Here is a 14,213-nt window from a genome sequence, read left to right on the forward strand (position 1 = left end):
GCTGTATGGTTTAGGGAAAGATATTTAGCTTCTCTAAGAGATGGTTAAACTCATTTAACCAAATAAGATTATATCCATCACCAACATTCTTTGATTTTATTTTGAAAATATTAAACCAGACCTAGGGTTATTCCTATGGCACACTACTGACATGAATTAAACATACTAATGTTACTATATTCAAGGTTAAAAAGTGGGTTATGTGAAAAAAGTGGGTTCATTTTGAAGAGTTCTGTATTGTTTTTATTTGGTATTTGAAACTCATTTCACATGTAAAATCTATAAAAAAAAGTATTTAAACCATAAAATATATGAAGTTTGGGAAAAAACAAAAGGGTAAATATTGACTATGTGCCAGGCATTATATTTTACAAATGTTCATTCATGTGTGTCTCAAACCATTCCAGTTTTACTGCATTCATTTTACAAAAAGAAAAAAAAAAGTTTGGGGTTCAGAAGTTACAAATAGCTTACCCAAGTCCACTTGGGAAGGATCTAGGATTTCAGGATTTATGATTCCAAAGCCTGTTGTACATACTATTCTATGCCACTTTCCAAAAACAGGAGGGAAAACACATGAACATAATTGGACACCAGATTTGATCAAGGTGGTTCTTAGTGATCAGACCAAGATTTGAATCAAAGTTTGTGTGAGGCCAGAGCCCAGCTCTTTCTACTGTACCCAATCAAGAAGGAATTAAATATGGCATCTTGGGTCTTTTTTTTCTTTTTTATTTAAGGAAAGGAGATAAATGTCCCTTCATTTTTCTGCTAGTGGCTACAGATTAAAATGAAAAGAAATGGCTTAGAAAATACCATTTTCTCCATAGTTCTGGCAGGATAAGTAATCAATCAGTTGAGTATGACTTAAAAAGCAAGTTTCTTTTTTTTTAGCCTATAATTAATTACAGATAGTACTTTCTATAAAATACATTATCATGTTCTATATATTTAACCATTATTTTGTTTTGAACTGTGTTCCCTTAGTTTTTCTTAAAAATTCCCTTTAAGGAGTTCCCACTATGGCAAGCAGGTTAAGGATCTAACCATGCCTCTGCAGCAGCATGGGTTTGATGTCCAGTTCAGCTTTGCCACAGCTTTGGCATAGGTCACAGCAGCAGCTCGGATTTGATCCCTGGCCCAGGACTTTCCACATGCCATGGGTGTGGCCAAAAAAAAAAAAAAAAAAATCCCTTTTAAAAACAATGTGTGGGTACCCATCAGCTGAATTAATAAAGAATTTGCCCATCTTCAAGTTTAGGGAGCCAAAGAGGTTAGAATATACAATGAAAAGGGGTAGAGGAGGCAAAAGACAGCTCAAATTTATAATGAAAAAACAGAACTGAAATACAGTGAAATAGAGGGAGGAGGAATATCTGAGTTTATTAATTTCTTTCTACCTTACATTTTCCCATCACATACTTATTGGAGAGGATAACTCACACACACACAATTTAAAAAGTATGGAAAACTGAGATGTTTTCCACAAGTTCACCAAAACAGATCTAGAAACCAAAATGGATTACTAATCAAACACATAGCAGCAAAGAAGTTTTAAAATAGAAATAATGAAGGGTGGGAATAGAGGTTTATTAAGAATCCTACAAGGTCAAATGCTTTGAGGGAGCACAAAGGGAGTAAAATACATATGAAGATTCGAATCCCAGCTCTGCCACTTTCAGTTGTGCGAACCTAGAGAAGCTCCCTCTGGGCTCGTTTCCCAGTGTGTAAAATGGAACTTCACAAGACTGTCATAAGCATGAAGTAGAAGAGTACATATTAAGTGCTATATATGGTGCCTGCACAGGAAGAGTTATCATTTTATTATTTGCAAGAGAGGAATTTTTTTTAGGCCTCAATGTTGACTCTTTGATGATCAAATAATAAATGCAACAGGTACAAACTATTGTACCTTAAGCTGGTATATTTCAATTTTGTTAGTGTTGAGATGAAACTCTACCTAAACCAAGAAGTTTAATTAATATCTAACTTTATATCCTCCGATTAGAGATTTTTAATAAGTCAGGAGGCCTGTGGGGCTCTTTTCCACAATAGGCTCAAACCTCCTGTCTCAATCCCAGAACCTGTGCTACCCAACTTCTGCATTTTTTTTCACAAGACACTATGGGCTGTCTGGTTTCTCATCTCAGCTGTGTAAGCTGTGAAAGCATATTCCACAGTGATTACTCCTGATCTCTGCTTTAGTCTATTTTTAAAGAATGTCTACCTTTATTTTGAAAGATCAAATACAGGCATATTAAGTTTGGGTACATTCCACATATCAAATTCTTTTACTGAACTAAAAATGAAAATATTTACTCTTTTTAGCATATTCTATAGCAATGGCGATGTAACAATTAGGGGCTCATTTCTTATGTATTAACTAACCATACACATCAGAAACCATCAGGAAAATAGAATCTATTTGCAGGCTAAAGAGTAACTGTTAGTCTAACTGATGGGATTTTTTTTTAGGGTTGGGTAAAGAGAGTTAGATCCAATATTCCAGTCAAGATCCTTCTGTCCAAGAAACACATTTTTGGGGGATTAGTAATTAGATGATTATTGTTCTACATTGTTCAGATCTAATCACACACTGAGGTGTTTTTTAGCCTTGGACTCTCTAAATTCTTTGACAAAAGAAAATAAAATTTTTGAAACACAAGGCTTGCTTAATTTCTTTTTATATCTTTCCATGACTTCTGTTAGGAAATTATTCTGTGATATCAGAAAATAATAAGGTTTTAAAAATTAAGTAACATAAAACAAAAAATCTCCTTTTGCAGATGAAAACTGTTTTTAAAAGCAAATTCCTAACTGTTCGACTATAACTATGTAAGTATAATTAAACAATACAGGAGTTCCATCGAGGCTTAGTAGAAACAAAGTTGACTAGCATCCATGAGGACACAGGTTTTCATCCCTGGCCTTGCTCAGTGGGTTAAGGATCTGGCATTGCTGTGAGCAAGTTGTGATACAAGTCACAGATGCAGCTCAGATCTGACGTTGCTGTGGCTGTGGTGTAGGCCACTGGCTACAGCTCTGATTCAACCCCTAGCCTGGGAACCTTCATATGCCATAGGTGAGGCCCTAAAAAGCCAACAAAACAAAACAAAAACAAACAAAAAAATTAAACAAAAGAATGTTCTCTACAAACAAATCTCGATGTCTGTTTCTTAGAGATGCTCTCTGAATAGAAAAAGATTTAGAACATTATTAATTAAAGCTACAATGGAATGCCTAACAATTTCATTTGAAGACTGCTCTATATATGTGAAACTTTTTTTTTTTTTTTAAATATTGCAAATGGACTCTTTCTTTCACTGTTGGAGATCAAGTCAAAGCACACAAGCATGGTCAGATTTTAATTTACCTCAATGGGGGAAAACAAATATAATCAAACTGATGGCTCTATCCAAACATATTATTATTTATTCTTTATGACCACCTACTGCACCCACAAAATTGGTTTCAAGAACTCCAGCAAGTAGTCCTACACTACTTATAAAATCTAATTTGATACAATCAAGGCATGACAAAATTGAGACTACTGGAGACAATGGACTGCTTTTTTCAACATGTTATAATGACATCTTCTTTCACGGCAAAGATATTACTTTGACTTTATGCTAGACCTAAATTTACAAAATAAGTTTCTTAGACTCGCTGTACTTTCCTTGATGTTAGGATGACTGACTTGTCCCAGTTTTTCTCTAGACTTTCTTGGTTTAAGCATTAAAAGTCCCAAATCTTGAGATATTACAAGCTGAGTAAGACCAGATGGTCAGCACATCTACTTGCAAGAATTAGTGATTTATCTTCAAAACAGCTTTAGCTGTTACCACTTAACTTACATTAATATACTTAATATACCACTTACATTGTCAAAGTATACTATGCAGTGTTAAATCGTTTCATCACTCTATGAGTGAGACAATCCAACTAAGCCAAGCTTTTTTCCCCAAGCAAATGAGTTTTTTTCATTTAAAAATCAAAACTATAGGGAATAATAACCCAAAGGGAAAAAAAGCATTAATTTCCAAGCAACTAAAAGTGCTTAAAAACGGTTTTTAATTTCAGCCAGGAAGCAAACTTTTATATGGAAGAGAGATAATTATAAATTCTGTTTGTCCCTGACCATTATGGGCATTTTTTCTATATGAACCTTTCGAGATTTTTAAGAAATACACTATAATTTAATACACAGCTGAAAAAAACCATAATTTTATACACCGTTAGAGTTGAAAGCAAATTTAACTCAGAGGTTTTAAATTCTGTTAAGGCATTAAGATTTGACTAATACCTATTGTAAATTATGATGACCACTTTTTAGTGTTTGAACATTCTTGAAGCAAAAAAAATTCACGTCTGAAATTTTTTTTGATCTTTTTTTTTTTTTTTTGTCCTTTTTAGGGCCGCACCCATGGCATATGGAGGTTCCCAGGCTTGGAGTCTAATTGGAACTGTTGCTGCCAGCCTATGGCACAGCCACAGCAACGGCAGATCCGAGCTGCGTCTGAGACCTACACCACAGCTCATGGCAATGCTGGATCCTTAACCCACTGAGCAAGGCCAGGGATCAAACCCCAACCTCATGGTTCCTAGTCAGATTTGTTTCCGCTGTGCCATGACGGGAACTCCTGAAACTCTGAGTTACTAAATCAATGGGTGCTCAAATATAACAAAGGAAAAGCCAAATAAAATGATATGGAAAAAAGAAAATAAAAACTTTTACAATGGTAAGGATAACATCTCTTCCATTACTGAAACAACTTATGTATTCAGAGCTTGTTGGCATTCTAACCTAGAATTCTTAGTTCATAATTGGAAGATTCATATTATAATAAAATATACTTGTATTTTCACCTAAAAATGTTATGAGTTAGTACAGATAACAGGAAAAGAGAGGTGGGATGAAGGTGGAGAAGGAGTAAGACATGGCGCTCACATTTTCCCCCACAAACACATCAAAAAAACCCATCTACATGTAGAACAACTGGCATAGAACATCTACTGAATGCTGGCAGAAAAAGACCTTAAACCTCTACATAACTTTGCTCTTAACAGGGCAAGAAACTCTCCACATAACCGGGTAGAACAAAAAAGGGGAAAAAAAGAGAGAGAGAGGAGAGGAAAAAAAGGAATCAGAACAGGACCAGCACTTCGGAAAAGGAGCTGTGAAAGAGAAAAGGAACCTGCACACTTGGACACCACCTAACTGACAGGGAGAGCAATCCATACTGACAGGAAGCCTCAAAGCCTCGGAGAAAAACACAGCAGACGGACTGAGGAGGGAAAAGCAGAAAGTGCTGCACAAACCATTGGTACCAGCACCCTCAGACACTCAGGCTGGGGTGGGGCACTGAGATTCAGGTATTGGAGGTCAGCTCTGGGAGAGGACTAGGGATGACTGTGTGGAAACAGCCTGAGAAGCTAGGGAGTGGTGCTCCACGTCCAAGGAAGCACTGGAGGAGGCTTGGGCCCACAGGAGACACAAGGCACCATTGAGGGAAGGCAAGAAGAAGAGGGGCAGGACTGCCACAGGAATTTCTCTCTCTGCATACACGTGGGCTTGCAGGAGGCAGGGCTCCTCTTGCACAGGCTCTCAGTTGCCAGGGCACCTCCAGTGGGAGTTATGGGAAGGGGGCAATATGCCACAGGTATCTTAGACTCCAGAGGTGGGCATGAACCACCACCAATAGGGGTCTGAGAACAGGCATCACCTACGGTCCCAGTAAGCTCTGGGGTTGCCGCAGAGAAGGGAACAGCAATGGACCCTGACCCATTGCCCTCACTCCCCTGGGAATGCAAATGCCCTGTGTTGCCCCTGCCAAAGGCTCTGGGCACAACTTTACAAGTCCCTGAGGGTCACTGCCACTGCCTAGGGCCCTGTAACCAGGAGCAGCTTGTACTACCTACCCATAGCTCCTCATCATTGTCAAGGACCTAGCAACCAGACATTGGATACTGGCCTGACCATTGCCTCCATCTTCCTGGAAGGAGGCTCAGGCTTTATACCGGTACAACCTTTATCAAGGAGATAATAGCCTGCACACACTGAGGAAACGGACAGCAAGCATCCAAAACAAAAGCAGTCCTCACACTAAAAAAAAAAAATCCAGTAAGCCCTTACAAACTACCCAAGGCCACTCTGGCATATTAATAGGCCTCTAAGACTATAGTAGTTGTTTTGCCTAAACTCACAGAATAAGAAAAAATAAGCAATCACTAGAAATGGAATTGAAGCAGTCATAAAAACACTCCCTACAAATTAAAGTCCAGGACCAGATGGCTTCACAGGTGAATTCTACCAAAGACATAAAGAGGATCTGGTGCCTATCCTCCTCAAACTTTTTCAAACTGTTGAAGAAGGAACACTCCCAAAGACATCCTATGATGCCACCATCACCATAATTCCAAAACCAGACAAAGATACCACCAAAAAAGAAAACTAGGAGTTCCCATCTTGGCACAGTGGTTAACGAATCCGACTAGGAACCATGAGGTTGCGGCTTCGGTCCCTGCCCTTGCTCAGTGGGTTAACGATCCGGCGTTGCAGTGAGCTGTGGTGTAGGTCGCAGACGCAGCTTGGATCCTGCGTTGCTGTGGCTCTGGTGTAGGCCGGTGGCTACAGCTCCGATTGGACCCCTAGCCTGGGAACCTCCATATGCCGCGGGAGCGGCCCAAAGAAATAGCAAAAAGACAAAAAAAAAAAAAAAGAAAACTATTGGCCAAGATCTTTGATGAATATAGATGCAAAAATTCTCAACAAAATTTTAGCCAACCTAACACAACAACATATCAAAAAGATCATACACCATGACCAGGTAGGGTTCATCCCAGGTGCACAAGAATGGTTCAACATGCACAAATCAATCAATGTCATACACCACATTAACAAAAGAAAAGTCAAACACTATATGATCATCTCAATAGATGCAGAAAAAGCATCTGACAAAGTTCAGCATCCATTCATGATCAAGACTCTTGCTAAAGTGAGTATAGAGGGAACATTCCTGAACATAATCAAAGCCACTTATGACAAACCCACAGCAAATGTAATACTCAATGGAGAAAAACTGAAAGCCTTCTCACTCAAATCTGGAACAAGACAAGGATGCGCACTCTCACCACTGCTCTTCAACATAGTTTTGGAAGTCCTAGCCACAGCAATTAGACAAACAAAAGAAATAAAAGGCATCCAAATAGGAAGAGAAGAGATAAAACTGTCACTGTATGCAGATGACATGATACTATATACATAGAAAACCCTAAGGACTCAACCCAAAAACTACTTGAACTGATGAATAAATTCAGCAAAGTAGCAGGATATAAGATTAACATTCGGGAATCAGTTGCATTTCTATATACCAACAATGAAATATTAGAAAAGGAATACAAAAATATAATACCTTTTAAAATTACACCTCACAAAATCAAATAGCTCAGAATACACCTGACCAAGGAGGTAAAGGACTTATATGCCGAGAACTATAAAATTTTAATCAAAGAAATTAAAGAAGATGTAAAGAAATGGAAAGATAGTCCATGTTCATGGATTGGAAAAATCAGTATTGTAAAAATGGCCATACTATCCAAAGCAATCTACACATTCAATGCGATCCCTATCAAATTCCCCGGGACATTTTCACAGAACTAGAACAAACACTCCTAAAATTTATATGGAACAACAAAAGAGCCAGAATTGCCAAAGCAATCCTGAGAAACAAAAACCAAGCTGGAGGTATAACTCTCCCAGACTTCAAGTAATATTACAAAGCCACAGTCATCAAAACAGTGTGGTACTGGTATCAAAACAGACAGACAGACCAATGGAACAGAAGAGAGAACCTGGAAATAAACCCAGACACCTATGGTCAATTAATCTTTGACAAGGGAGGCAAGAACATCAAATGGGAAAAAGAAAGTCTATTCAGCAAGCATTGCTGGGAAACCTGGACAGCTGCATGCAAAGCAATGAAACTAGAACACACCCTCACACCATGCACAAAAATAAACTCAAAATTGCTGAAAGACTTAAATAGAAGACACCATCAAACTCCTAAAAGAGAACATAGGCAAAACATTCTCTAACATCAACCTCATGAATATTTTCTCAGGTCAGTCTCCCAAAGCAATAGAAATAAGAGCAAAAACAAACCAATGGGACCTAATCAAACTGACAAGCTTTTGCACAGCAAAGGAAACCAAAAAAAAAAAAACCAAAAAGACAACTTACAGAATGGGAGAAAATAGTTTCAAATGATGCAATGGACAAGGGCTTAATCTCTAGGATATACAAGCAATTTATACAACTCAACAGCAAAAAATCCAATCACTCAAGGAAAAATAGGCAAAAGACCTGAATAGACATTTCTTCAAGGAAGATATACAGATGGCCAACAAACACAAGAAAAAATGCTCAGCATTGCTGATTATAAGAGAAATGCAAATCAAAACTACCATGAGATACCACCTCACACCAGTCAGAATGGCCATCATTAATAAGCCCACAAATAACAAGTGCTGGAGGGGGTGTGGAGAAAAGGGAACCCTCCTACACTGTTGGTGGGAATGTAAACTGGTACAGCCACATAGATTTCTATGTATACCTTAGAAATCTATACATAGAATTGCCATAGGACCCCACAATCCCACTCTTGGGCATATATCCGGACAAAACTCTACTTAAAAGAGACACGTGCACCTGCATGTTCATGGCAGCACTATTCACAACAGCCAAGACATGGAAATAACCCAAATGTCCATCAACAGATGATTGGATTCAGAAGATGTGGTATATATACACAATGGAATACTACTCAGCCATAAAAAAGAATGACTAATACCATTTATAGCAACATGGGTGGAACTAGAGACTCTCATACTGAGTGAAATGAGTCAGAAAGACAAAGACAAATACCATATGATATCACTTATAACTGGAATCTAATATCCAGCACAAATGAACCTTTCCACAGAAAAGAAAATCATGGACCTGGAGAATAGACTTGTGGCCGCCCAGGGGGAGAGGGAGGGAGTAGGAGGGATTGGGAGTTGGAGTTATGAGATACACTTGGAATGGATTTACAATGAGATCTTGCTGAGCAGCATTGAGAACTATGTCTAGATATTTATATTGTAACAAAACAAAGAGTGGAAAAAAAATGTATACATGCAAGTGTATCTTGGCCCCCATGCTGTACAGTGGAAAAATAAATTAAAAAAAAAAAAAAGTGAGGGATTGAAAAAAGATACTTCAATGAGAATGTTAATGACAGGAAAGCAGGAGTTGCAGTACTCATATCAGACAAAACAGACTTTAAAACAAAGCCATAAAGAAAGATAAAGGACACTCTTTAATGATAAAAGAAACAATTCAAGAAGAGGATATTACCCTTGTTAATATATATATACTCCAAATATAGGAGCACACAAATACTAACAATCATAAAAGGAGAAACTGATGGGAATACAATAGTAGGAAATTTTAAAACCCCATTCATATCAATGGACAGATCCTCTAGGCAGAAAAATCAGTAAGGCAACAGAGATCCTAAATGACACAATAGAACAGTTAGACTTAATCGATATTTTTAGGATATTACATCCAAAACATCAGAATATACATTCTTTTCAAGTGCACATGGAACATTCTTAAAGTTTGACCACATACTGGGACACAAAAATAACCTTAACAAATCTAAGAGTACAGGAATTATTTCAAGCATCTTCACCAACCACAAGAGCATGAAACGAGAAATCAACCACAGGAAAAGAAATGAGAAATCAACCACAGGAAAAGAAATGAGAAAAAACTGACTACATGGAGACTACACAACATGTTACTTAAAAGCCAAAGGGTCAACGAGGAACTCAAAAAAGAAAATTAAATAATACCTTGGGACAAATGACAATGAAAATACAACCATTCAAAATCTATGGAATGCTATAAAAGTAGTTCTTTTTTTTATTATTACTCAAATGAATTTATCACATCTGTAGTTGTATAATAACAATCTGATTTCACAGGATTTCCACCCCACAGCCCAGGCACATCCCCTCACCCCCAAACTGTCTCCTCTGGAGACCATAAGTTTTTCAATGTCTGTGAGTCATCATCTATTCCACAAAGAAGTTCCGTCTGTCCTTTTTTCAGATTCCACATGTCAGTGAAAGCATCTGACGTTGGTGTCTCATTGTATGGCTGACTTCACTTAGCATGATAGTTTCTAGGTCCATCCATGTTGCAAAAAATGCCGGTATTTCATTCTTTTTAATGGCTAAGTAATATTCCATTGTGTATATGTACCACATCTTCTGGATCCATTCCTCTGTCGAAGGACATTTAGGTTGTTTCCATGGGCATTTAGGAAACAACCTAAATGTAAAAGTAGTTCTTAAAGGGAATTTCATAGCAGTACAGGCCTTCCTCAAAAAAGAAGAAAAATCTCAAATCAACAACTAAACCTACCACCTAAAAGAATTAGAAAAAGAGGAAAAACAAAACCTAAAGTCAGCAGAAGGAAGGAAATCATAAAGATCAGAGAGGAAATCAATAAAATAGAGATTCAAAAAAAATAGAAAAAAAAATCAATAAAACCAAGAGCTGGTTCTTTGAAAGAGTGAACAAAATTCACAAACTTCTGGCTGGATTCACCAAGGGAGAAAGAACCCAAATAAACAAAATAAGAAATGAAAAAGGAGAAACAATCTCAACAGATATTTCAGAAATACAAAAAAAAGTGTAAACTATGAACAATTATATTCCACCAAATTTGACAACCTAGAAGAAATGGACAACTTTCTAGAGATATAGAGCTTACCAAAATGGAATCAAAAAGAAATAGATCATTTAAATAGACCCATCACTAGAAATAAAATTGAGTGTGTAATAAAAACCCTCCCTACAAACAAAAGTCCAGGACCAGATGGCTCCACAGGTGAATTCTACCAAACATACAAAGAATTTACACCCACCTTCTTAAACTTCTCCAAAAGGCTGAAGAAGGAGGAACACTCCTCCCAAAGACTTTCCATGATACCTCCATCACCCCAATACCAAAAGCAGACAAAGACACTACTAAGAGAGAAAATTCTAGGCCAGTATATTTGATGAATATAGATGCAAAAATCCTTCACAATATCTTAGCCAACCAAATCCAACAACACATAAAAAAGATCATACAACACAACCAAGTGGGTTTCATCCCAAGTTCACATGAGGGTTCAACATATGCAAATCAATCAACGTCATATACCACATTAATAAAAGAAAAGGCAAAAAACACATGATCATCTCAATAGATGCAGAAAAAGCATTTGACAAAATCCAACATCCATTCATGATAAAAACTCTTACCAAAGTGGGAACACACCTTAACATAATAAAAGCCATTCCTGACAAATCCACAGCCATATATACTCAATGAGAAAAGCTGAAAGCCTTCCAGCTAAAATCTGGAACAAAACAAGGATGCCCACTCTCACCAATTTTATTCAACATAGTATTGGAAGTCCTAGCCACAGCAATTGGACAAACAAATGACATAAAAGGTATCCAAACTGGGAGAGAAGAGGTAAAATTGTCATTCTATGCAGATGACATGATACCATATATAGAAAACCCTAAGGACTCCACACAAAAACTACTTGAAGGATCAATGAATTCAGCAAAGTAGCAGGATACAAGATTAACATTCAAAAATCAGTTGCATTTCTATATACTGACAATGAAATATGAGAAAAGGAATATACAAAAAAAAAAAATACCTTTTAAAATTGTACTCCCAAAAATCAAATACCTAGGACTAAACCTAAGGAGGTAAAGACTTATACACTGCAAACCATAGAACATTAATCAATTAAAGAGGATTCAAAGAAATAGAAAAATAGTCCACACTTCTGGATTGGAAGAGTTAATATTGTTAAAAAGGTCATACTACCCAAAGTAATCTACAGATTTAATGCAATCCCTAGAAATAACCCAGGACAGTTTTCACAGAACTAGAACAAATAATCCAAAAATTTATCTGGAACCGCAAAAGACCCAGGAATCGCCAAAGCAATCCTGAGGGAAAAAAAACCAAGCAGGAGGCATAACTCTCCCAGACTTCAGACAATACTACAAAGCTACAAGACAGTGTAATAAAGATGATGTGGTACTGGTACAAAAACAGACATATGGACGAATGGAACAGAATAGAGAGCCCAGAAATAAACCCAGAAACCTACTATCAATTAATCAAAGGAGGCAAGAATATGAAATGGGAAAAAGACAGTCTCTTTAGCAAGTGATGCTGGAAAACTGGACAGCTATGTGTAAATCAGTGAAACTAGAACATACCCCCATATCATGCACAAAATAAACTGAAAATAGCTTAAAGACTGAAACATAAGACAAGACACCATAAAATTCTTAGAAGAAAACACAGGCAAAGCATTCTCTGACATCAATACAAATATTTTCTTAGGTCAGTCACCCAAGGCAATAGAAATAAAAACAAAAATAAACCAATGGGACCTAATCAAAGTTACAAGCTTTTGTACAGCAAAAAAAACCATAAAAAAAACAAACAAAAAAAAAAAACAAGAAGACAACCTACAGAATGTGAGAAAATATCTACAAATGATGCAGTCAACAAGGACTTAAATCTTCAAAATATTCAAACAACTCATACAACTCAACTGCAAAAAAAACAAAACAAAACAAAAAAAACCCCAAACAACCTAATTGAAAAATGGGCAGAAGACCTAAATTGACATTTCTCCAAAGAAGGCATATGATGGCTAAAGGCACATGACAAAATGCTCAACATCATTAATTATTAGAGAAATGAAAATCAAAACTACAATGAGGAACGACCTCACATCAGTCAGAACGGCTATCGTTGATAAGATTACAAATAAGAAATGCTAGAGAGGATGTGGAGAAAACTCCTATACTGTTGGTGGGAATGTAAACTGGTACAAGCACTATGGAAAACCGTATGGATTTTCCTTAGAAAACTAAATATAGAACTACCACATGATCCAGCAATCCCACTAATGGGCATATATCTGGAAAATTTTTTCATTCAAAAAGATACAGGCTCCCGTATGTTCACTGCAGCACTATTCACAATAGCCAAGACATGGGAACAACCTAAATGTCACTCAACAGAAGAATGGATGAAAAAGATGTGATACATATACACAATGGAATACTACTCAGCCATCAAAAAGAACAAAATAATGCCATTTGCAGCAGCATGGATGGAACTAGAGTTTCTCATACTAAGTGAAGTAAGTCAGAAAGAGAAAGACAAATATATGATATCACTCATATCTGGAATCTAAAATATGGCACGCAATGAACAGAAACAGACTCATAGACATGGACAGCAGAAATGTGGTTGCGAAGGGGGACCGGGGGGAGTGGGATGGACTGGGAGTTTGAGGTTAATGGATATAAATTGTTACATTTAGAATGGATAGGCAATGAGGTCCTACTGTACAGCACAGGGAACTATGTCCAATCACTTGTGATGAAACATGATAAAAGATAGTATGAGAAAGAGAGTGCGTAGAGATGTATGACTGGGTCACTTTGCTGTATAGCAGAAATAGAGAGAACAATGTAAATCAAGTACAATAAAAATTTCCCAAACAAAATAATCAAAAAAAAATAGGGAAAAGAAAACTTCAAGCTCTGAAAATGATTTTCATAGATATGGCTATAAAATAAACATGTGTGTGTGTGGCAATCTTGTACTGCCATATGTTTTACTTTTCTTCAAGTTTTTAACAGTCCTCATTGCTTAACAGAAAAGTAGTCTATTTCCCAAAGTATAAAATATTCTCTACTAAAATTTCCCCTTAAACTCTTACATAAATAACTTGCTACAAAACTTTATAGAACCACAATACAGTATGTTTAAAGATGTGATGAAGAGTACATTTAAAACTATTTTAAAAGGAGGTCAAATCTGACCTCTGGGCCATGAAGCATTACATTAGCAGCTCTGCAGAAAGAAAAATGATAAGGTATGAAATGAGGGCTCAGAAACTAGGACCTTATCAGTTAGAGTACGATTCAAGCCTGTAAGACAAATTGCTTAGCAAGGCAAGTCACCTTCCTGCTGTGATGAGGATATAGCTGAATTTCCAATGCTACTATCTCCCTCATCGTGTCTCCTAGACTTGATATCATACAGCCAAGGAACGGCTTATAG

At 37.0% G+C, this 14,213-nt stretch overlaps 1 protein-coding gene across 3 annotated transcripts in view; it reads right to left on the bottom strand.

Annotated features, from left to right (window-relative positions):
- MMS22L (MMS22 like, DNA repair protein) overlaps positions 1–14,213 on the bottom strand; it is a 144,130-nt gene that overhangs the window by 91,526 nt on the left and 38,391 nt on the right. The window lies entirely within an intron of this gene.

The sequence above is a fragment of the Phacochoerus africanus genome, chromosome 2, assembly GCF_016906955.1.
Source record: "Phacochoerus africanus isolate WHEZ1 chromosome 2, ROS_Pafr_v1, whole genome shotgun sequence".
Lineage (NCBI taxonomy): Eukaryota > Metazoa > Chordata > Mammalia > Artiodactyla > Suidae > Phacochoerus > Phacochoerus africanus.